This window comes from Pogona vitticeps, chromosome 2 (genome assembly GCF_051106095.1).
Source record: "Pogona vitticeps strain Pit_001003342236 chromosome 2, PviZW2.1, whole genome shotgun sequence".
Lineage (NCBI taxonomy): Eukaryota > Metazoa > Chordata > Lepidosauria > Squamata > Agamidae > Pogona > Pogona vitticeps.
The window spans coordinates 128,238,392-128,264,015 of NC_135784.1; the positions used below are offsets into that span (position 1 = coordinate 128,238,392).

The following is a 25,624-nucleotide window of genomic DNA, read 5'->3' on the forward strand; positions in this document are numbered from 1 at the left end:
GGGGGAGTGGAACTGGTACAACCCGCTCCTTAAATAGCTCACTTCCCTTGAAAGCCCTCTTAAGGTCACTGTAAGTCAGTTCCAACTTGACAACAAAGAACACACACACAATTCAATGGAAACACAGTGAGTCAACGCCTCTGTAAGTTCCATTGATTCAAATGGGCCTATTCTAACTGCTACTTACTTTAGCATAGTAAGCCTAAGTTAGAGCAGCTCTATTTGAGTCAGTAGAACTTAAGAGAGGAGTTGACTCGCTAAATCTCCACTGAACTTACTCTAGTCTGATTTATTACACTAAGGAACAGGACTTCAGTCAATAAATAGTTCTTATTCTTGTTTAAACATCTTTTGGAATGGGTGGTGCTGATAAAAAGATAATGGCCAGAATGAACAAAAAGAGTCAAAATCCATGGAGAACTGTGGTCTTTTGTAACAATGCTCCAGTGCGCCCTTCATTTTTACAAATTTCTCCTGGAAAGGAGCTACTTTTCATCAAAGAAAAGAGGAGACAGGAGGAAGCAACATAGCCTTCTCCTGCAATTCGTTTCAACATAGCAACTCACCTCCTGCTGGATTGTCCAACCAATTCTTTTTATTATTGTGAGGTTCCAGACCCAGGTTTGCAGGGATATGAGCCCAGATCAGTGGCAAGGGTAAAAAAGCAGCTGTAAAGCGGTTTCAGAAAGGAAAGCAACTAGCACAGAGAGGTTAAAGCATTAATCCTGCTCTTTCTCTGATGCAAACTGCCCCTTCCAAGAGTGCTCTGTGAAGAAGCGGGGGTCAGTGCTCTGTCAGACATGAGTGTGATTTGTAGCTGTAACGTGGCGGGCCACTCCAAAGTCCCTGCCTACTCAGGCCTCTCTGAATGCCCACCACGCTTCTATACTCTCTTGCTGCCACCAACCTTTCCTTTAAATGAAAAGGACAAGGGTTTCTCTCAAAAACAAAACTGGTTTATTGATTACAAAATAAAAATAGGTAAATCACAGGAAGATAATCAAGATGTAAATCACTTTCTCAACTAATTAAACACATAGACTTTCCCTCACTGACACCTCAGGCACACAGGCCTCTTTCTCTCACACACTAGATCTCTCCCGATCTGATCTCTCCCTCACACACTCTTCACCCCCCTTTTTATACCAGCTTCTCCCCTTCAGTTCCACCCTCCGTCACACCATTGGCTGATGAGTCACTGCCCAGCTGTGACGGACAGGTGAAATCATGGCTGCCCATTACAGTAGCTTATCCCAATACTCTTATAACTTGTTTTTCTATCCAATCCTTCTCCAGAAATACTGCTCTGGACAACAGCGCCCTGCTCCATGCACATGTTAAAGTGATGTGGAAGTTTGCAGGAATCAGGGAAGCAGAGAGCAGTACCTTCAGAAGGCTGGACTCCATTATGAATCTAGACTCCTAGCAGGGCGGAATGGACAAGGGAGAGACACCAGCCTAAGATGCATTTGTCCTCTTTGGGAGTTGACAGTCACATTAACAAGAAAGAAATGGTAGCTCCAGTCATGAATTGGGTGCAAAAATTCTAGAAAGGTAGCTGCTGCCCAGCAACAATGAGACCCTCTCTTTAATAAGATAGTCCAGAAGAAACCAAGAGGTTGTGCTGGAAGATGGGTCTTCCAGGTTGCAAGGCATTCAGTCAGTTGCTGGGGAAAAGCCAGAAATATGAATAGCACCATCACCAGTAGAGCAGGATAACATGTATAATTGGAACATGAAACATGAGAGGTATGAACCAATATAAGTTTGAAACTATAGCACCAGACATGGAATGCTTAAATATTGCAATAACTGTGAGCAAATGAAAGTGGCTTGAAGTAAAATATTTTCTCAACCTAGAAGACCCTGGAAAGGTCACCATAAATCAGAATTGACTTAATGGCACTTAATGGAAATATTTTATTGTGGAAATGAGAAACTCAGAAGAAATAGGCAGCTCTGATAGTGAGGCAACCTGCACCACAAGCCATTAGGGGGGTAAAAAACAAAGTCTGATTGAACAATATCAATTATATTTCAAGGAAATCCTATCAACGTAACAATTAGACAAGTCTGTACTCTTAACTACAGATGCTGAAGAAGAAGAATCTGGAAGCTTTCATGCAAGTGTGCAGGAGAAAATTAATAATGAACCAAAACAGGATATGTTGGCAATCATGAGTGACTGGCATGTGATAGCAGGAAATAAAGCAGAACCAAATATCAAAATATGATTTAAATAACATTCCCAAAACATTTAAACATCTTGTAAATAACAGATCTGCATTACTGAACTCACTTGACAATGAGCCAGAAGAACTGTGGGTAAAAACTAGACATATTACTACAGAAGAGTACAAAGACTATTCCTGTAGTCAAAGGAAAAGAAAAACTTTAATGGATGACTGTGGAAATGTTTAACATGTTTAGCTACCGAAAAGAAGCAAAAGTAAAAGGTCAGAATACTAAATCCATCTTTTCAGTGCTTGGCACATAGTGACAAAGAGAACTATTATCCTAATCATTCACAGAAATAAAAGAGAAACATTTTTTAAAAAAAAAAACAAGAGATCTCTTCTATAATACCTAAGAAAGCAAAGGGAAATGTGTAGATTATGGATGCTGAAAGCTGAGCAAAGAAATATATATGACCAGGCAAAAATTAAAATAATAAAAAGAATTATACTGGAGAACTACAGAGAATAAATTCCAAGGTATCAATTACTTTAAATTCTTGTTCAAGAAGAAGAATTTGAAGAAGGCTCGGAAATTTTAGAAAGTGAAATGGAAGATGCTCTCCAAACACTTGGAAGAAATAAATTACCAGGAGTAGAAGGGACAGCAATAGAAGCTGTCAATTCAAGCTATAGAAGCTGAATCTATTAAAAATGGAGCAAAAATGCCTGATGTTCAAGCTGGATTCAGAAAAGATCTTATTGTGAATATATTGTGGCTATTGGACTATACCAAAGAATTTTGGAAGAAACCAATTTGTGCTTTTGAATGATGGTAAAGTATTTGACTACATGGATTACAAAAAGCTATGGATTTTTTCCAAAAGAAATAGGCATGCACAACATTTGATTTTTGAACTGAATTAGTACTAACATATTGCTATTAATTAAATTACCAATTAAGTAAGGACATTTACTAATAATATATAAGACATGGTATTTTAAAACAAAAGTGCTTGACATATTTGGGGTTTTTTGCATGAATATTTCTTCATCAATAAGATAACTTTGTTTTACTCAGGGAAGATGCAGGTAAGTCTGCCTGTAGTCAAGAGAGATAGAAATTGAATTAAGCAGCTAACTATGTGAATAAAGAACTATGTCACTCCTAGAAAGACCTGCATGAAAATAGGTAGTACTGGAATGTTGCCAAGCCAGCTAAAGATTTTTTATGTCTTTGCTCAGTCATCCATCTAAGTGGATACTGCAGCTAAAATATCAGAAGAAGGCTGAGAACTGGAAATGCAGCTATGGAGGGACAAAGAAAGATATTGAAGTGTAAGTATCTGTTGGAGGAGACCAAGTCCAAGATCATCCATACATGCTATTCCTGATTACTATGTATAGATGTGAAAGCTGGACATGTTTCAACTGCATGGTGGTGCCAAAGGAAGGTGCCCTCCCTCCTTGGTCCATGCTATGATTAACACATTGTTCTGTATGATTTGTTGCCTTCTGTGCATAGCTGACCTGGACGCATCAACATCACGTGACTTTGTGACTGGTGAGCAACTGTGGAGTGACCACACGTGCTATGATGGTGGCTGTTTGAGTTGCTCCGTCAGGACTGCTATACATTCCTAAATGTTATTTTGTGTTCCTCTTTGCTGCTAGAAATGCATGGTATTGCAAATTCAATATGCTAAGGCAAAGCTGGGATAATAAATCTATGTGACCAGTCTGAAAGTAATGACCCAGACTTTATGCTTCCAAAGCATAACACGTAGCAGGCTTACAATTCATTCATATTAATCTGGATGAGGCTTACACAAAAGTAAGCATGTACAGGGATTGGAACCAGAGTCCAATGACTTACTTACCTGCAATGTATTAGATCATTTTTGTTTGCTTTGTTGATGACATCAGGGCTTGTAGTGAAGCTACGGGAATTAACTACAGCCCATTATGAGAATATTGCAGATCATGAGGCAGAGAGAGGTGACTGCCTAAGGCAGCTGATTGTGTATGTGTCTGAAAGAACCACAAAATACTGTCATGCACATTTTTAAAATAGTATTTCTTAGTCTCAGGTAGAACTACTTATATGACTTTCTGCCTCAGGTGTAAAAAAAGCACCTTTTGTATGTACTTGAAATGAGAGGAAGAATACATTTGCTGTTCCGCCTCAGTCAGAAAAATGTCTTGGTGATCCCAGCATTCCTCTGCATCCTTCTTTCAACTGGTTCCTCTTCGGGCCCTCTCCTTTGAAGAGACCTTTAAGCCTGTGCTTTTGTCTGAAAATAAATTTCCAGAAGAATATACTCCCTCACAGGCGCATCAGCTATGAGGTTCACCTTCTTTATATCACTGCTTTCTGAGTACAGTTTGGGTTCTCCTTGACTGTCTGTAAGACAACCGAAGGTGCAACATAAGATGGCAGTAAAAGAGAAAGAGGGGAGGATGGCAGAACATTGTGCTGCGTCACATCTCAGGATGCCCTCCGATTCAGAAACCTTTGCACAGAGTTCATTCAAGCTGCTCGGGGCCTGAAGAACTCTGGCCCTCCAAGCTACTAATCTGGAGCACAGGGGTGTCTGAGATCTCAATTATTTATGTGTTCATGCTGCGGGTTAATGCTGACTGACACTAAAACACAGCCTAGATTTAGCTTCATAAAATTTTTATCTCAGCAATGAACAGCAAGTCTTTCTCTAGTTTCCGTGGAAAGAAAGGGCTGGTTGGGAACCTCGGCAAGCCCACCCTTTCGCAATGCCAAATCTTGGGGCTCTGTTACCATGGCAACTGGCCATAATTTTTAATTCCCTTCCTGCTTACATCTGCACAGGGAAAAATAAATTTTCCTGCTTTCATAATACCTGTCCATCTACTTGAAGCCAAGGGCTAGGTTCACCGTAATTCCTTCCCTTGTGGTGATGTAAGGTGAGTGCACGTGTCGAGTCCTTCTGTAAATATAACGTGTTGGAAAAACTGAGCTGGAAATTCAACAGTCAAATGTTTAGCAAAGCTATAGATGGAGCCAGACAGAGGATCTGGAACGTACCAATGTGGAGTAGGTGCTTTGATGTTGAACAATAAGGCAGCAAAGAAATGAAGCTGTTCGTACTGATGAGCCAAGAGGAGATGAGAGAGAGTTGGAAAAGGGGGGGGGGACTCCTTTTCCCACCTGTATTTTTCGCTGTGGTGATTCCAATATCACATATTCAGCAATTCCCCACTGTGCCTCCTGTGAGCAGAGAAGTTACTTTTAAAGCTCTTCCCAAAAGATTTCCTCCATAGAAATCCACAAGGAACTGTGGGAAGTTCATACATGAAGCAAATCGCTTTCTTCTTTAGTTTTTCTCCACAATCCAGTTAGGGCTAGTGGTGTGTGCTGTCAGCAGAATAAAGCCAAATTGTTCACCCAGTACTTAGCATCTGTGTTGTCCCTGGATAAAGTTCTCTAACCACCACTTGGTCTCATGGTATGCATGTCGCAAGGTACCTGTCCCAGGAGGAGTGCCCTCCTACATACCCAGAGAAGGGATACCACAGTGGCAGGCGAGCAAGAAGGCAAGTAAGTGGCAACTGCCTCGGCTCACAACTTTCATAAACTTTGGTGGCTGAGCTGTTCTTGATGGGAAGGAGGAGCTACTAACCATGGATAACAGGAGCCACGCCATTTACTTGCCCACTGAGACAGTGTGTGAGGGATTGGTGGTGGCATGCAGCAGCTATGATGAGTCACTGTCACACCAGAGAGGGTCCCTGAAGCCCAATCATTCCTGCACATTCCTACTGCAGAGTCAGGAGCAGTTGACTTCTAACACAGTCAACAACAAAGTGTCCCTGCTGGAGTCACTATGAGCCAGCTGGCTCTCTATGCCAGGTTTCTTCAACGGGGGTCCTTCCAGATACTTTCCATCAGCCCCAGCTAGCAAGATGGGGTGGTGGGAACTGTAGTCCAAAAGATCTGGGCAGAGCACGGACACTGAAGTTATGCAATAATTTCCTGCAATGATTAAGGAGGAGGCCTTCACCTTCCCCTGTCTGAACATGTGGTTTTCTGGTTGAGCAACACTCTTGATTGGGAGTGCCAATCACACACAAATTGAAAGGCTTAAAGCAAGGCACCCTCCATTCTGTTGCAGTGCCTGCTAAAAGAACATACATTTTTATGCTAAATACATTTCTGTAGCAAGCCGGGAGATTTTTTGGCAACGGGACAGGAGTGTTAATCAGGCTGTTCAATCCACAAAAGAACTCTAAAGGGTTTGTAATATTATACTCATATTTAGAGGATAAAGGAAACTCTGGTTTGAACTCTTGTTAGTTATCGTACATTTACAGCACAATCTTTTTATGCAGTGGGATACCTCAATAGGGTAGAGTGGAAAGCCTTTTATCCAGTTCCACCTAGTGGCATAAGCTTCTCAGAGTTGCCATATTGTGAATACTAAAGATCAAAACATAATGAATGCAGAAGAATATCTTTTCCAATTAGGTCATTGGTTACCAATGCGCAGTGTACTAAATTAGTAACATTTGGTAGTAAATTTCTTTGAAGTTCTCATTAATCTTGTCCTTGGATTTGAACTTTTCTTGGCCACGTTTCACATCGAGTCTGGATTTTAGTTATGTCAAAACAACTGATTAGCTCCCCTCAGCTTGGAGAAGAAGGAACGGGGGGGGGGGCAGAAGAGAGTAGTAGGGTGGGTGTTGGATTTCATGAAAGGCCTATTTACCTAGTCATTGAGCATGACCAAATGGGAGAGCAGCCAACAAGGGCAAAGCCTTGGAAGATTTCCAGGGTTCCTGTCTCATTAGAGATCGCCATAGCAGGCTTCTGTCATACTAATATGCAGTGTAGCAATGGGGGCGCTACAAGAAATAGGCTCATACCCCACATGGCAGTGCAACAAACAGCTCTGGATAACTATGACTCTGGATGGTATATACCCCCCCACACACATACACATGACTGCAAAACATGACCAACATGCCGTACATTAAAAGAGAGTCAGTCAACCTTCATTCACAGTGGTGGCAATCAGCTATACCTCTAGGCCTAGCAGCCATACTTTCTAAGAGCAATTACAACTTTTGTCAGGATTATGTCTAGGTTGTGTGCCCGGACAAGGTTTACAACTGTGGTTTTCAGTATCATGATTTTTATTTATGGAGATGATTTTCCATGGCCATACATTTTCATGTTCCATCAGTTAATAAAACCTTTCTTCATCGTATGTACCACTGAACTTCAACTGTTATCTGACTTTGGAAAGAAAACCCACAGTCAGTCTTTCTAATCAGCAGAGCAGAATCTTGCACATACAAACTAAACGGTTCCTTAATGAGGGCTGTAAATCGAGCCCCATTTTTCCATTAGGCTTAATATTACAACAAGGGTTGGTTCCTAGAGGATTTTCATGCCTTATAAAGGGAATGTCTACCGTCTTCTCATGTCTCCTTCACAACTCCTCTTCCTTGCTTCCTTGCTGTGAGTTTCCCTCAGATGTCTGTTTCTCCACCACCTCTCTCTTTTCTGTTTGCTAGATGCCACCTTCAACCTCCTCCGTCTTCTCCCTTCTCCCTGACACTTCCTCTCTTTAGCTTATTTGCTGGACCTTCTCCTCCAACTTCTGCTATCTTCTTTATTCTCCTTCCTACCTCTGCTCTCTTGCTCTCAAGTTTCATGAGGTAAAGACTCCCAGTTTACAGTTCCAAGTCACAGTGGTTGAAATTTGAATTTTGGATCTGGATGGGGGCATTACCCAATACTGGAAAAGTTGTAAATGTTGGGGTTGTGAAACAAGCTGTTATACATTGAGCTTCCCTGTAATGATGGTGTGCCAATACTGAAAATAAGTGGTATTATAACCATCTTTTTTGTTGTTTAATAAACAGTAGTGCTGTTATATATAGAGTCCATAAGTGTGAAAGCACAAGTACCATTTATTTTCCCTTTATTTTGTCTCTAAAAGGAAATTTTGTTACAACGCCTTGGTGCCCAGTTCATCTAAACCAATATTCTGACTTCAGATGTGCCACCAGAACAAGCTGTAGTCTGGTGGGTGAAGTAGAGCTTGCTTACTGTTTTCGGACATGTGTTATTATAAAGGAATGTGGCTTACTTTAAAACATCACAACTTCATAAAATGTAATAACACTGTTTCTGAAGTGGGTTGCTGACCAATGGCATGCAAAATTGATGTCTGTGATGCATTGTTCAAATAAGCAATTTGTCATGTGTATGGTGCAGTTCAGGAAGGGTAAGCATTGTACGTCTCTTGAAACACAGAGCAAAGGAATGAATCACTCAGTGCTTTATTTCTGAAGTGAGAAATACCAGGATTAAACTCCAGTCTCTAAAACATTCTGAAGAATTTTGCCCACAGTTTCAGATTATGATGTGTCATTTTTTCTGGTACTACTCTAATAATGATAATTAATAATTGTGTGCCATCAGATCAATTCTGACTTATGGCAAACACGGAATATAATAACAATGTACACACACCTTCCTCTCAAGCAGACAATCCCGTAAATACCTACCCCCAGTCTAAAAATATTGTAATAATCAAATGTAGCAACTAGCACATTTGATACCCTTTCATGAACACCAAGAATTGGTTCTTTTGGCAGTTGTGGCACTTTGCATATTTGGCTGGGTCAGATATTATAAATCACTTCAGGTAATCATCCAGCTGATAAATGTGTGATGCAAAATTCTACAAAATGCTCCTGCATCAACAAAAAAAGATTCTAGTAAAGGTGTTATAGCTGACGGCTGGATAGCTCAGTGAATTACGCATCAGAGGCTGAGAGTCCAATTCCCCAGCATGCATTCCAGGAGAAGGGCCAGCCTGTGTTGACTTGGGAAAGCTGTGGAAATAAATAGGATCACCCTAAGTCCGAATTGATTTGAAGACACACAGTTATTAAAGATGTTGCATTTTATGCTTGTATTTATATCTAGCTTTACCTTATCATTTCATTCAACAGTGGAGCCCCTGCTGATTAACATGTACTTTGTCCCGCAATTTCATTATGCTTTATTCATGCAGACATGTACAGGGAGGGGGTTGAGGTTTTTACAGTCACAACAAAATAAATTTTAATGAACGCAATTAGTTTTGTTCAGACATTCCAGGACTGATGGGAAATGCAGTAGCAACTGCTAACTGGGAAAACAATGCTGCCGAGTGGTACATACATCTTGTTCTGAAAAGCTGATCACCTAGGACCGAAATTTATCTTTAAAACTTAGCATAAAAGGCATTATGGTTTGCTGACTAGGCATTGCTGGATTTGAGACAAGAAAGCCACAAGAAACAAGTTTTTTTATTAACTATTTTTTAAAATTATTTCCAAATAGTTTCTTCTGGATGTTAACATACTGTCATCTGCATTTATTTCATGCCATGGGAGGAAAAGGAGACTAAAAAGTATTGGGTGTTTGTCTTCTGTTTTGAAGCCATATTCATGGCCCATTATGTTATCTTTGTCCTTCAGATATTTATGGACTCAGCATGGCTTATTTCTGAGTAAATCTAATGTTCGGTCTCAGGAAAAAGGTATTGGCAACTAATCTTCTGCCGTCTCTGCCTCCTGCTTGTGCTCAGGACATGATCCAGTCCAATCGCTAGCTGGAGACTATTCTGCATGGGCACTCTCCATTCTGTCCTCATAGGGAGTGTCCATGCAGTGAGTGGACTATTAGTGGGCCAAAGGAAGTTTGCCTACATCTCCCCTTTCTCCATCTAGTCCTTTCTTTTCTGTTTTATCCTCACAACATATTTGTGAGGTATGAGTAGCCCAAGATCAAAGAGAAGCTTGAATGAAGGGCACTTTAACCTTGGGGAACTGGGACTTTTCCAGCTGGGGCATTTGTTCCAGCTTGTAAACCGATCATGTCAGAATTTGTCCCAATGTTCAGACAACATTTCTCCAGCATCAGTTCATACTGTTCCCTGCCCCTGCTGACTTCTTGGAGTTTTTTCATGGTGCCCAAACCTCTGGTTTATTTATTTATTTCTAACTTTTACCAGGAAGATTAAGTGTGCTACTGAGGCTCTTCCCAAGAGTTGAGCTTCTCAGAATTTCATTTGCAGCATTTTCAGTTCAAATTTCATCAGGAGGATTTTTACTGGGCAGCAGGCGATGTTTTGCTGGTGACAAGCGTAAGTACAGGGCAAGGACCCTACGGAAGTTGTGATGCAGTCTAGGGCCTGACCACCCACTATCAGGGTGCAACTCCTCATTTATCCCATGAACTTTCCTCACCAGACCACACAAAAGGAAGCAGAAAAGGTGCAGCGATTCCATCTGTGAGAGCCCAAGGTCTTGAATCTTGAACATATTTTGAATGCACAGGCTAAGTGTATTTACTTGATATTACTTTGCTACTCCCTGGAGTCACAGTAACCATTACATTAAGGACACACCCACCAGCACTTTCTGCTGTTTATATCTAGCTTTACCTTGTCATTTAATTCTATAGTGGGGCCCCTGCTGATTAACATGCGCTCAGTCCCACAATTTCATTATGCTTTATTTCATGCAGAAGCGTTAAATTGTCTTCCCCCCCTTCCTTTTTACTTTTCCCACCACAGTTGTGCAATATGATTTTTTTTTACTCAGAGGGCCCCACACAGGGAAGGAAGGTTTAACCGTTTCTTCCCTAGGCAGACACAGTTTAACCAGTATTCCACCCAGGACTTCTACATGCAGGTACAGCAAGGCATGGGAGCATCATCTCCTTTGCCAACATTGAGATCCCTCCATCTCCAAGCTGGGAGCAGAGATTCCTAGCAAAATTGAGCTTGAGGAAGGAAAGATGAAGCCTCTCCTCCTTGTGCAAATTGCAAACGTTCCAGTTTAAACAAAAAAACACCCAACAACATGGAGGGGTGAGGAGCAGAACTCTGGAACTGCTGGCTCCATCTTTAATGTAATATATATAGTATGTGATATATACTGTAATATATACAGTATGTCTAGAAGTCTGTTCACTGTTGAATCAAGACCAGGGCAAGTAGAATACTAAGAAAAATTACGTTTGGGAAGGCCTTTGGTGGCAAGCCATGAAAAGCCAGCATTTTTCAAGATAAAGTATTTTCACTAGTTCAAGTCACACTAGAAATCATTTGGAGGCCTGCAGGGCTGTGTCTGGCCCACTGCAAAATCTCTAGTTCAGCACAATTTACAGCCTCCGAGGGTGGAGGAAGTGCAGTTATTTAGTAACTTCCACGTTCAACCGTTTCCAAGGTCAGATCTCTTTTTTCCTGCCAAAGCTGGGCATGCTATAAACTATTGGAAGGGGGTGACACAGAGGTGCAGAAAATACTATCCTGTACCTGGGCTGTTCTGCATGATTCAGCGCACTGTGGGCAGGGCCCTATATATTCACAGCCAAAGGGGGTGGGGTGGGGACAAAAAAACCCACAACCCTGAATATCCAATCCACATTCTACAATCGGAATGTGTTATGCAAAGTAGGACTGGCTGTGTCTGAATAGTGTGTGATTACAATGGATAGTTATTCGGCCAGGGAATACATATTCTAGCCAGAGATTACATGGGAGAATACAACTACAATATGAATTTCATGGCCTGCCAATTTGAGGGAGATGGGAAATGGAGGACTCACATAAATACAGGGAGGGGGGATCATCTGTGGGGGCAATATGGGGACAGATCCAAATGGACCCTGATCTGATGGACATATATTTTCTTATGCCTGCTGGATGAGGGAATACAGATGAATGGGGACATCAGAAAAATACAGCCCGCAGAAGACGTACAGGCTACACTGCTATTTACTGTAAACCAGAAAAGAATTTCCCTGTTGCACTTAAAGCATTCCTAGATTAATCAGGTCCTGTCTCTGGAGCTTCTCCATACATGGGATGGCCATTTGTCCTACTTTCCAGAGGGCTGTCCTCTACTTCAAGATATACAACTTTTGTGGAGAAGGTGACAAAGAGTTCTTCCCAATGACCTTTTATTCTTCTCACCCTTTTGTCACTTGATGCTGAAGGGGTGTGCAGTTTAGTGGGATTCATGGTCCAAGCAAGGCTACCTCTGTTCTTCTAAGAAAGATGCAAGGAAGACAATTTAGGAAGTATTTTAACAAAGATAATAAACCTTAGCAGGGACTTCTCTGTTGGCAGGTAATCCCCCCTCCCCCAATAAATGTACTCATTGAAATCTTTTGAATGGGAAGCTCTCACCACAGCTGTATATTTCAGCGAAAAGCACTACAGAAATTTTTAAAAAGTGTAAAAAATGAATCCTGTGGTTCTTTTGTGGGAAGTATAGGAAGCCATAGGAAAAGTCTCTGTCCTAAGCAAGACGTGAGGAATGGTGTCTGGATGATGGGAAAATACTGGTGGACTCAGCGTGGAGCCCATGAGGTTAAGTGGGATGAAAGCTCCATCTGGAAGAGGCGCTATGTGAGAAAGGCAGACAGACAAGAACAGCGACAAGCAAGCATAGTCACTGCAGGCTCAAGAAGATGGTACAGAGTTGCCAAAACAGTGCCCGTCATTGAATCGGCTGCCTGTGACAGCTACCTCCCTCTGCCTTTTCAGATGTCGGTGTAACATGTAGAGAATGCTGTCCTGTCATCAGTGCTGAAGTAAGATGCCCGTCTACTTAGTTCAGATATATGATATGAATTTTCACCTTTCCTGCACTTCAGGCAGCAAACTGGCTACCTCTACTGTGCAATTAGAGACAACAGAGGCCTTGTTGCAGACACAGTTCCATTAAGACCTCACAGGGGCATTATGACTCAGTAGCAGAGTACTTCATTTCTTCCATTATTGAGGACAGAGGGACGGAGAAGTTATGTTGTGCTGCAGAGTAGAGGCATTGTCTTTATATGATGTCAGTCTTCACACATGAAAAGGGAAATTAACCACCACCACCACCCCGAACTAAACCATAATCTCCAAAATATTCCAAATCTCTATACCTAACCTTTAGGCTACTTTGGACCTGTCTGCCTTTTCTGTGGTCTGGCATTTGAGGGATACAGAACTCAATATGTTGCCTTCTTCCTCCTCTTTTAGGTATAAAAGAAGAAAATATGTGCATGATCTTCTGTAAAATTGGCAAAAACTGAACATAATCAGAAACACAGCCTCAGGGTTTTGATAGTGCTGCTCCTGATTCCAGTAGCAACAGAAGATTCCCAGAAAAGCCTGGTATAGATCAGGCAAATCTGGACCCCTTAAAAGGGAACACAGAGTACTGATTAATTTCTAATAGGAACTCATCTCTTCATCTTCTCCATTTGGATGCATTGTCTTTTGTCCCTTCTGCCACTTTGTGGCACTTCATGTGTCCTCTGAATGAAACAGGCAGTACTTCTTCAAGATGCTGTAAAAGCACCACAACAGCCCAGCTGGCATGACAGAAAGTCATTTATTTCTCATTCCCATCATATCTGCTTCTCATTTCTTTCATATGGGCTTTTTATCACATAGAGAAGCCTCCATACGACTATTCAGCAATGATCAAATGTGGTATAAATAAATGCTTGAGGAAGAAATAATAGCTTAGCCCTTTCCATAATTATTTCTATCACACTCTGCACATGGAGGGTATTAATCTGAAGAGGTATTAATCTGAAGGAGGGTATTAATGCTTCAGAATGTGCCCACACAAACATATTTACAAGACCACAGGATCAGCAACTAAGAGTGCGGTTCTAGCATGCTTCTCCCCCATATATGTGCCCTTATGCCACCGTCAATACAATGAGTAGGACTCATGAGAACAGTCAACTCCCTTTTCAGACCTTCTCTCCTACCCTTCACCCTGTATCACAAAACATATATGATTCTTCAGTTGAAAATGGCAATTTCCACTCTGGGAAAGCTCCAAGAATGGTAATAGCTGCATTCAAACTAGGCACCAAACCCTACTTCACCTTGTTCTGCGACCAAACCTCCAAAAACAGGGTTTCTTGCCATTTCTGGCTTTGTTTTTGAGGTATGGGATGGCCCACAGTGAGTCCTTGGAATTAAAAAAAATGGTTCACAGACCTCCGAACCTTGTCCAATCTGATGGAGGCAGCCTTCTACCTTTCTCATGTGTAGTCTCAGACGCCATTAGAATTACACTTAGCTGGCCCTAAAAATAACACAGTGGCCAGAATTCAGTTGCATTCACACAGCATAAATGGGCAATTGCATAAAGCATTAAGACTACATGTGACAACATTGGAGGTGTCAGGGTTCAAATCAGAAGAAAGCACAGGCGGTGCCAAAGATGATGCTAACCTTGTGGTACTACAGCAGAATTTGGTGGCACTGTAGAGATTCTGCCCAGCTGAAGAAAACATCCCTAGTCTCACCGTCAGTATATGGGCTATGCAATAGAAAAGCAATACCACTGTAATAGCAAATGAGAAACCCTGCATCTTCCTTGTCTCTACGCAGCTCGCTTAGGCTAGCAATCAAGATTTTATTATGCAGCCCCTGCGTTCTTGTACAATTGAAACAGGACCTCGGTAATGATGTGTGAACTTCAAGGTCACCCCATGGAGAGTTGTCTTTAGCTCTGCAGCAGCTTACTATTAAGGAATAAAAATGACAATTTTGCTCGAGTAAATTACATTGTGGGAGCACAATAAAATTCTGCTGGGGCAACTGGAATGATCTGATGGCGGATGCAAACTTGAAATACATTATCCTGATTCCTTGCGGTTACTGGCTAACACAGCCCTGGGTGATGCGTAGACATCCTAGCCTACAAATAGTATACAATTTGCTTTATCTCTCCAGGTGCACAGGCTTATAATTCAAGTCAGAGGGTAAGAGGGAGAAGAACAATCTATGCCCCCACTGTAGACGGATAAACAGGATTGTTTGCCGCATGCTTTCCTCGATAGTCTTGACAAAGAAAATGGAATTCAGTTGCCCTCAAAGAGCGGTTGACACAAAAGGAAGCACACACTGCTTCTAATCTATGCATGTAATGGAGGTGTTAGAAGTGAAGAAAACAACTACTATCCTTGCACAAGGAGAGTGCCTGTTGGCGGTAAGAGAGAGAGAGAGAGAGATTTAGCTAGGCTCCATTGGGTGTTCCCTTTTGCCTGCTCCATTGCTTCCTAACTGGCTTGACTTCTTTCACCCATATCTCCTCCTCCTCTCTTTCTTAATCAGGTCACCAATAATACCACAACCTCAAATCTGTTCAAAACAAGTTGTTCTTTAATAAAGCTCTCTCTGTGTCAATGGTTTCAAGCACCAGGTTTTGTATAGATCACCAAAGCCAGGTCTTTTTACAATATCCTAGAATAAGCTTCTTTTTTCTTTTCATGTTACAGTCAGACTAGTGTGTCACCCAGTCATATTTTACAAGATAAATGCATCGCCCCGTCCTAAAACAAATAGACAAACAAGCTCCCAGCTCCCGAGTGAAAGCCATCAAATGTGGGACAAGTTCTTGTAGATCTATAAATTAAAGACTCATCTTCTCTGAAGTCATGAATAACTGTTACAGTTTTGGGAAGGCTTGGCCCTGGCTGGTTTGCAGACAGATAAAATCGGATCGGATCAGTATCTCATTGCCCAAGCATGTAGCAGAAGGGCAATTGCATTAGCGCACCTCCACTCTGACAGGGCTTCAATTATATCCATCTCACAACCAGCATGCAGATGATCAAAACAGGAAGCTGTGCATGCAACTGTCCTTCCATTTTGTGTTTAGGCAGTAAGTAAGCCTAGGTAGCCATGCCAAGCAGAGCAGGTTCATAGTACATTAATAAAATTTAAGTATTTGAGGTGCTATAGATTCTTCTTGTTATCTCCGCAAAAAAACCCTTAACATAGCAATATTATACAAAGCTTAGTTTTTTGAACAATCCCAGGTGATTCTCTAAATTGTAGTTTAAAAAACTACTCTTGCCCAAGCTCTGATTTTCTACATCTTACTGGGATGCAATATTTTCTGGGGGGGGAGGGGAATCAACTTCCACAAGCCTTTGGGGAGTTTTTTTTTAATATCTTCAACAAGCTTCTGGGAGTTTGGTTGAGAAGTTAATCAGGGAAGGAAGAGTTGGGTAAACCAAGAGGAGAAGGTGACGGTGAGGATTGGGTTTTAGATATCTGAGTTATACATCCACAAAGAGGTCCCCCTAGAAAAGTTTCCCCATGAGTCTCCTCTACAATCCCTCCAAGTTTGGTGAAGATTGGGTTTCATACATCCAAGTTATACACCTGCAAATTGGGTCATCCCCAGGAAAGTGTCCGTTAGCAGCTTGGGAGACCCAATCTTCACCAAACGTGGAGGGATTGTAGAGTCATGGGAAGCTTCTCTGTGATGATGTTGTTATCTCTAAGAGTTAGGGGGAGCCCGCCTTGTGGGTGTGTAACTCAAATGTCCAAAACCTAAAGTTCATCACACTTGCAGTGATTGTAGAGGAGAGTCAGGGGAAGCTTCCACACAAATTTGATGTTGCTAGGTTCTTGGGGGGCTGTTTTATAGGGTTTTTAAGTAAAAATAAAATGAAAGTTAAAAAATCATAAATTCATAATTTGTGATTCGTTGACCTTGACAAATCATAAATCAAAACAAATTACCACCACCCAGGCCATGCAATTACCCCAGCTTCCTTGTTTTGCTTACCTGGCTCATTGTGGTGTTCACTTTGTAATAAACTAGTGCTAAGCCTCAATTAGATACATTCCCACTACTTATGACTTCTCTGAGCTATTAATGAATGTCATGACAGCTAGCAGACACACCAGCAAATTTTACACACAATCCACCCAAGAGACGGGGACCATCCAAGTCTAATTTCCTTCTGAATGTATTTTGTTAACTGCTTGTAACAACATGGTCATTCTATCCAAAGGCCAAATCCGATTTTAGCAGAGTTGATTGGGGCCACATTCTAGCCACTGGTGAGGCCAAAGTGTGGGGCTGAAGGTACAGACCTACTTTAGCTTGACCCCATGATAGTAAATGCCTCCAATTATTCCTCAATGTGTGACAATTTGCCACTCAGATTTATGCCAATTGTGCCACCCTAGCAGGTATAATTCATAGGCTTTTGTCAAAGATAAGGAAGAGGGTGATATTGTCCTGTTCATACCTACTGAGACACAGTCATTGTACTATTTCTGTCCTTATTTTCAGATACTGTAATTATTGTGGCTAATTCTAACTGAAGTCTTCCACGGGGGCAGACTTCCACCGACAAGACATTCAACATAAAACAAGTACATTAACAGGGAGCATTGTGCTTGATGAAAAAGCCACATGCAATCCGAAAACTAGACGGCAATCAGAAAGGACCATATGTTTACAATGAGATGGAATAACTCGATATCCTTACTTTCTCATCATGGTGGCCGCAAAGACTGAAATTAAGTCTGCCAGTATACCCGCATCTTTTAATCATCCCCATCATGACTAGAGGATCTTCCCCTTGCCAAGCACATTTCTGGCAAGTTTCTTTTAAAAATTAGGCTGATAGGAAAATCTGTGTGCCTTCCAAAATATTTTTGTCTAATTCCATTCTGTCATACAGACTTATAAGCTTTGCCATATAAGCAAAAGCCCAGGGGAGATATTGGAGAAATATAGGCTCAGCAAAGTTAGTAGGAGAGACAGATGGGAAGTTGTAAAACAATTCTAGTTGTCCAGGGATTAGGCTGATGGGCCACTTACTGAGCAATCTCCACTTGAGCAATGCTTGCAAGGAGAAATCCATAGTTTCATTTTGAAGGGACTTAAAGTGGAAACCAAATAATTAATCAACAGTTATGGCTTTTGATATATAAGTATGGCTCCAGACTGGTTGTTCCAGCTGCCTTGTGAAAGCAAAAGATGTAGAGTAACTGGATTGCAGAATAAATTAGGAAAAGGCTATGAGGTCATCAAGATTACACAAATGCAAGAGTAGGCGATATGTTTCTCAGATTTTTTTAAAAATGGAACAAACAGCAAGCTGTCATGGATAAAATTCCATTTCTTCAGGCATATGCAACAATATGTATGGTGCAGAATGTGACCTCTTAAAGGCAAATGTGATCTTTGTTATTCTAGGGTCAAGGATTATTCATCATGTGAATGGAGAATCTCAAAAACATGAGAAATAAAGTCCTGCTGGATCAGACCAAAGACCTGTCGAGTCCAACATTCTGTTGATGCAATGACCAGCCAATAATCTCAGGGAAGTCCACAGGCTAGAGAAGAGTGTGACCACACCATCCAACTCATGTCCCCTAAGAATTTATTGGCAAAGGGATACTGCCTCTGATACTAGAGGTGATCAATAGCCTCCATGACCAGTAAGCACTGATGGATCTAAACCCCCACAAATGCATCTAATCTTCTTGTTAAGCTGTCCATGTTGACAGCTATCTTGTGGCAATAAATTCCAAAGTTTAACTGCACTGTGTGAAGAATTACTTCTTTTTATCTGTCATGAAACGCCCACATTCCGCTTCAGTGGATCACCACAGGTCCTACCAATATGAGAAAGGATGCTATTTTCTGTGTCTGCTTTCTCCATTTTATGCAAAATGTTTTTACTCTACCATATCTCCCCTTATTCATTCTTTTTCTGTATTTACCATAGATTTGTATAGAGGCAGTATGATATTGGTGATTTTATTTTCAATTCCTTTTCTAATTATGCCAGACATGAAATCTGACCTTTTGTTAAACCACAGACACATGCTGGGTGGATATTTTCATTGTGCTATCTACTATAACCCTAAGATCCTTGGGTTTATGACTATGCCAGTTCATAGCTCATCAATGTATATGTGAAATTACTCTTTTTTTTGGCCTCAACATACATCACTTTACACTTCTCTACACTGAACCTCATATGCTATTTAATGCCATTCCACCAGTTTAGAGACATCCTTTTGAGAGCTATTCAAAACTGGTTACTCTTACCACCCCAAACAAAGTATCTTCAAATGTGACCACTTGTCTACCCATTGATAACTCTAGGTTCTTTGTGAAAAAGTTCAAAAAAAAAACACTGGAAATGATATGCACACACCCACTTCCTATTATTGAATCAGTTTTCAACCCATAGGAAGACTTCTATTATGGCTCAGGAGTCTTTGGTGAAGATTGAAGCACATTGTTGTGGGTTTTGGGGGCTCTTTGGCTATGTTCTGAAGGTTGTTCTTCCTAACGTTTCGCCAGTCTCTGTGGCTGGCATCTTCAGAGGACAGCACTCTGTGCTCTGGTTTAGTTGGCTTAGGAGTGGAGTATTTATGGTTGTGAGATGGGCTTTTGTCTTTTTCTATAGATGGGTGATTAGTGTGTCTTGTTGTGGGTGTATTGTTGTGATAAGAAGGAGAGATTATCTGTCACTGTAGTTGATGGGTGTCATTAGCTGGTCTTTTGTGTGTAGTGATCCCCGGTCCTTGTGGCTGGGTAGAGTTCGTTGACCTTTTGCACGCTGTATTTTTGAGAGCTGGGAGCCAAGTTTTGTTGAGTTTCAAACTTTCCTCTTTTTTGTTGAAGTTCTGCTGGATTTCAATGGCTTCCCTGTGCAGTCTGACGTAATGATTTCTGGTGTTGTCCAGTATTTCAGTATTTTGAAATAGAATTTCATGTCCAGTTTGTTTTAGGGCATGTTCAGCTACTGCAGATTTTTCTGGTTGTTTTAGTCTGCAGTGTCTCTCATGTTCTTTGATTCTGGTGTGGATGCTTCGTTTTGTGGTTCCAATATATACCTGGCCACAACTGCAAGGTATCCAGTATACTCCTGCAGTGGTGAGGGGGTCCCTTCTGTCCTTTGCTGACCGTAACATTTGTTGTATTTTTGTGGTGGGCTTGAATACTGTTTGTAGGTTGTGTTTCTTCAAAAGTTTCCCCATGCGGTCCGTGACCCCTTTGATGTATGGCAGAAATACTTTATTTGTGGGTGGCTATTTTTCTTCTTCAGTTCAGTGTTATTTTCTTGGTTTGATGGCTCTTGTGATTTCATTTTTGGAGTAGCCATTTGCTGTAGGGCCCAATTCAGATGGCTGAGTTCAGTGCTGAGAAACTGAGCTTCACAGTTCCGATTTGTACGGTCTACCAGTGTTTTGATTATGCCTCTTTTTTGCTGTGGGTGGCGGTTGGAGTTTTTGTGTAGGTACCGGTCTGTGTGAGTGGGTTTTCTGTAGACCTTGTGTCCCAATCAGAGGTCGGTTTTGCATAGGACCATGACATCTAAGAACGGGAGTTGGCCCTCTATTTCTTTTTCCATGGTGAATTGTATATTTGGGTGGATGCTGTTGAGATGGTTGAGAAATTCTTCCAATTTTGCAGAAGCTGAGTGGATAGTTTCTCAACAGAAGGACAGAATCCTTTCTATATGTTGGATAATTTTATTTTTAACAGTGCTTTCCACTAATTTACCTAGAACAGACATTGTGTTAACTCGGCTAGATCTCCTTTTAAAAATTAGTGTTACATCACCCCTCACCAATTCTCTGGTCCAGAGGCTGATCTGAAGGACACGTTATATAGTTTTGATAGAAAATCAGCAATTTCACATTTGAGTTCCTTACAACTGCCAATGATTTGTTTCCTTGTTATTTGTTGATGAAATCTAGAATCTCCTGTCTTATCATCACTATTTACCTCAGTTCTTCATCCTCCCCTTCTGGAAACATCAGTTCAGGCAAAAGCATTTTTATCAGTGAATACAGAAGAGAACTCTTTCGGTTTCTTTACGATTTTCTTATCCTCGATCAGAGGATATTATCCCTTTAATTTCATTGTCATCATATGGTCCAGCTGCCTTTCTGGCTAGTTTCTTGTTCGTGGTATATTGAAACAACTGTTTATTATTGGTCTTATTACTGTATTCTTCAGAACCTCTTTAGCATCCATTTCTTTCAGAACATTACATAGCTTTTTATGATCTACAGTCAAAGGCTTTGCTGTAATCTACAAAACATAAACTGATTTTCTTCTAATTTTTGGTACACTCCCATAAGCCAAGTTATATTTGAAATAATGATCTCCAGTGCTTCTTCCTTTTCTGCATCCAGCTTGAACAACTGGCATTTCTTTCTTCATTTATAGTAAAAGTATTTGCTGAGCACTGCTTTCCTTTCAAAAGAAATTAATGCAATATCCCTTTAATGACTGCAATCTTTGGTTTCTTTTTTTCTTTGGGATTGGAATGCACATTTCATGTTTCCAGTCTGTGGATCATTGTCCTGTTTTTCATATTTCTTTGCATATTCTCCTCAGGATTTTGATAGATTCAGTTTGAGCAAATTTCAATACCTCACTTGGAATCCCATCAGTTCCTGGTGAGTTCTTAATTCCAATTGCTTTGAAAACACTTTTTTACTTCAGTTTGTCAAAGGCAGATTCTCTATATATTGTTCTTTGAAGGAATCTGTCTTTCTTCCATCTCCTTTGCACTGGTCTTTACAGTACTGTATTGTTTCCTTCTATTGGCTATTGCTTCTAGCTTCTTTATATTTTATCCTGGTCAGATAACAAGCACCCTTGTTGGCCTTTCAGTATTCCAAACTTCATTAAAATTTCCCTTTCATTTCTTAGATCTTCTGGAAAATATATATTGGTTCTACTTTCCTGTTGTCCTGTTTCTTTGCAATGCTTATTATTGTTGTTGATTTTGTCCCTGGTTGACAGTCCCTGAAAAAGCTGAACTTAGGATTCTGACCCTATTTCTGGCACCTTTTACTTCTGCTTCCCATCAGTCATTACAAATTTAAAGAGCTTCATCAGACATCCATTGAGGATTTTCTTTTCTTATGGATACAGAAATAATAATTTTATGTTCTTTCCTGAGTAAGTTTCTAGTTTCAGGCCAGAGTTCTTCTGGTTGGCAGACAATTGATTAAAAAAATCTATTCTTCACATGGTATTTGGATTCTTCAGGGATTGTTATTTAAATTTTATTTTGGTACTATGATTTGTTGTACTGTTCATCTTCAGCTTTACTCTAATTTTCTGTCTACACATCTCATGCTTTGTTCTTACTGAGAGTACAGCTTCTCCATCTTTTGTTTCCAATTTTATTGATTAGATCCATAGTAGCTATCTGGCAATGACTGCAATCAATGTACCCTCTAATTTTCAGCCCCACTAGGCGGGACTCCGCCTCTCACGTGTGCAACTTCGCCTCTGCATGTGCGTATGACTCGTTCCCTCCCCCCCCAAACTGAGATCTGTCATGACCAGAACCTAACACGACTGCTGTGCAGAGAAGGAAGATAGTTGCATGCAGGGAGGCAGTGCACACACACGCCCAGCTTAGTGGGAACCTTGACTACAATCATTTGTCCAGTTGCTTGCAGCATATACAGTATTTGCAGAAAGCAGATTGGCGGCTTCACTGAATTCTTCTTCTTCATTTATAATTCATCCAACAATGTTTAGTTCTGCTTTCTTGTTTATCTTTGCTTTCAAGTCACTCATAATTATCTGCACATCTTGTTTTGGTATATAATCAAGTTTCTTCTTGGACACTTTCATGAAAGCTTTTGATTTCTTCTTCAGCGTTTGTAGTTAAAGAATAGACTTGACTAGAAATTCTTTGGATAGGCTTTCCATCAAGTCTGACTGATCTTGCCTGTGCTTCACGACCCCTCACGATTACAGCCACCTCATTTATTCTGAGTTCCTCATTTCCAGAACAAAAAGTTTTGTAATTATTTGTTAGAAATGTTATTCCAATCCACTTTAGTTCACTCATGTCAAATATTGTGGGGTTTAACATCTCCCATTTCTTATTTTACAGTATCAGGGCTACCTTGATTTATACCTCTAACATACCAGTTTCCAATTGTGTCCATTGTGCAGCATCATACTTCAGATTCTGCCACTTCCCATGTAACAAAGATTGTACAGGAAGCAGCTTCCATTGAGACAGGCAATAATACGCACTTGTTTTTCCAACTATATTCATGGTAGGCAGCAATGATTTGCAATGCCTTCCCTTCACATGGGGCATTGCATACACACCAGAAAAGGGCGAAGTTACATTTCTGATCTACAGTGCCAGAACAATCCAGGCTGTACTATCATACATTTATACACATGCACTGATGTAGACTGAATTCATTCAGCCTATCCCATAGAAGTGAAAAAAGCCTTAGTGAGTTATGCCTGATTCAGAAGAACTGGCTATCATGCCCTGTTTATAGTTTACAAAGAATAAGAAAGAGGGGTGGGAGAATAAAATGATCTTCGTTTTCATTTGTTTCTGATTCTTGAGGTGGGCATTAGGAAAAACATAATACTACGATTGGGGCAAAGATATAATGGCAATGTACAATTAGGGTCTTACAATTAGTCAGCTAGTTGAACACTAAACCCAAAATGAAACCGGCTAAACAAAGGTTAATTACTTTTGACCACATGTAAAACTGAACTGGCTAAAGGTGACATTAGAGGCTTATTGCATTTATACACAGGAGGATTATTAGCAACTGATGGAGAATGGGCATGACCTTATGCCTTGCCCAGACGCCTGCTGAAAAACTGTAGACTCTATAATACACTGAAAATTGGCATTTAATAGGATAAGGAATCTGCCTAACCTACTAAAATACTTTTCTGTTCTGTAAATAATGTAAGTAAATTAGCAAGAGATAGAGGCTGTGATGAATAAAACATAACTACCTTTCCATTTACTCTGAGGCCTGGAAGAATAAAAAATAAAATAAAATAATCACTTATTTAACTCATGTATAAAAATTAGTGAAAGGATTCAAAATAGCATTTGGGACTTGGAGTTAAACACCAAAAGATCGATTTGTGGCGAATAAGATTGCATGCTATCAAGGCAATGAAGGGTGTTTAATCATATGAGCTGCTCTACAAATTCTGACCTGGATTTTCAATCAAGTACGTTTGTAGCAACCTATCTCCAAGTATCTCTCATGTAGAATACAAAGTGTTGTTGTTTAGTCATTTATCGTGTCCGACTCTTAGTAACCCCATGGACCAGAGCATGCCAGGCCCTCCTGCCTTCCACTGCCTCTCAGAGTTGGGTCGAATTCATGTATAGAGGCGACTCTATACATGGAAATCACCAGATGGGCAATATCGAAATCAGATTGATTATATTCTCTGCAGCCAAAGATGGAGAAGCTCTATACAGTCAGCAAAAACAAGACCTGGAGCTGACTGCGGTTCTGATCATCAGCTTCTCATAGCAAAATTCAAGCTTAGACTGAAGAAAGTAGGAAAAACCACTGGGCCACTCAGGTATAATCTAAACCAAATCCCTTATGAATACACAGTGGAAGTAAAGAACAGATTTAAGGAACTAGATTTGGTGGACAGAGTGCCTGAAGAACTTTGGATAGAGGCTCGTAACATTGTCCAGGAGGCAGCAACGAAAACCATCCCAAAGAAAAGGAAATGCAAGAAAGCAAAGTGGCTGTCCAACGAGGCCTTAGAAATAGCAGAGAGGAGAAGGGAAGCAAAATGCAAGGGAGATAGGGAAAGTTACAGAAACTTGAATGCAGACTTCCAAAGAATAGCAAGGAGAGACAAGAGGGCCTTCTTAAATGAACAATGCAAAGAAATAGAGGAAGATAACAGAAAAGGAAAGACCAGAGATCTGTTCAGGAAAATTGGACATATTAAAGGAACATTTTGCGCAAAGATGAACATGATAAAAGACAAAAATGGGAAGGACCTAACAGAAGCAGAAGACGTCAAGACGAGGTGGCAAGAATACACAGAGGAATTATATCAGAAAGATTTGGCTATCCCGGACAACCCAGACAATGTAGTTGCTGACCTTGAGCCAGACATCCTGGAGAGCGAAGTCAAGTGGGCCTTAGAAAGCCTGGCTAACAACAAGGCCAGTGGAGGTGATGGCATTCCAGTTGAACTATTTAAAATCTTGAAAGATGATGCTGTTAAGGTGCTACATTCAATATGCCAGCAAGTTTGGAAAACTCAACAGTGGCCAGAGGATTGGAAAAGATCAGTCTACATCCCAATCCCAAAGAAAGGCAGTGCCAAAGAATGCTCCAACTACCGTACAATTGCACTCATTTCGCACGCTAGCAAGGTTATGCTCAAAATCCTACAAGGTAGGCTTCAGCAGTATGTGGACCGAGAACTCCCAGAAGTACAAGCTGGATTCCGAAGAGGCAGAGGAACTCGAGACCAAATTGCTAACTTGCGCTGGATCATGGAGAAAGCCAGAGAGTTCCAGAAAAATATCTACTTCTGCTTCATTGACTATGCGAAAGCCTTTGACTGTGTGGACCACAGCAAACTATGGCAAGTTCTTAAAGAAATGGGAGTGCCTGACCACTTTATCTGTCTCCTGAGAAACCTATATGTGGGACAGGAAGCAACAGTTAGAACTGGTCATGGAACAACTGAGTGGTTCAAAATTGGGAAAGGAGTACGGCAAGGCTGTATATTGTCCCCCAGCTTATTTAACTTATATGCAGAATACATCATGCGGA

General features: G+C 40.8%; 1 long non-coding RNA gene across 1 annotated transcript in view; it reads right to left on the minus strand.

Moving 5' to 3' along the window:
- Positions 1–24,191, minus strand: part of LOC140704150 (uncharacterized) — a 68,332-nt gene extending 44,141 nt beyond the window's left edge. The window contains exon 1 of the long non-coding RNA XR_012083276.2: positions 1–24,191. This exon is cut by the window's left edge and continues 20,701 nt beyond it. This is a non-coding gene — a long non-coding RNA (uncharacterized LOC140704150).
- Positions 24,192–25,624: the final 1,433 nt, after the last annotated feature.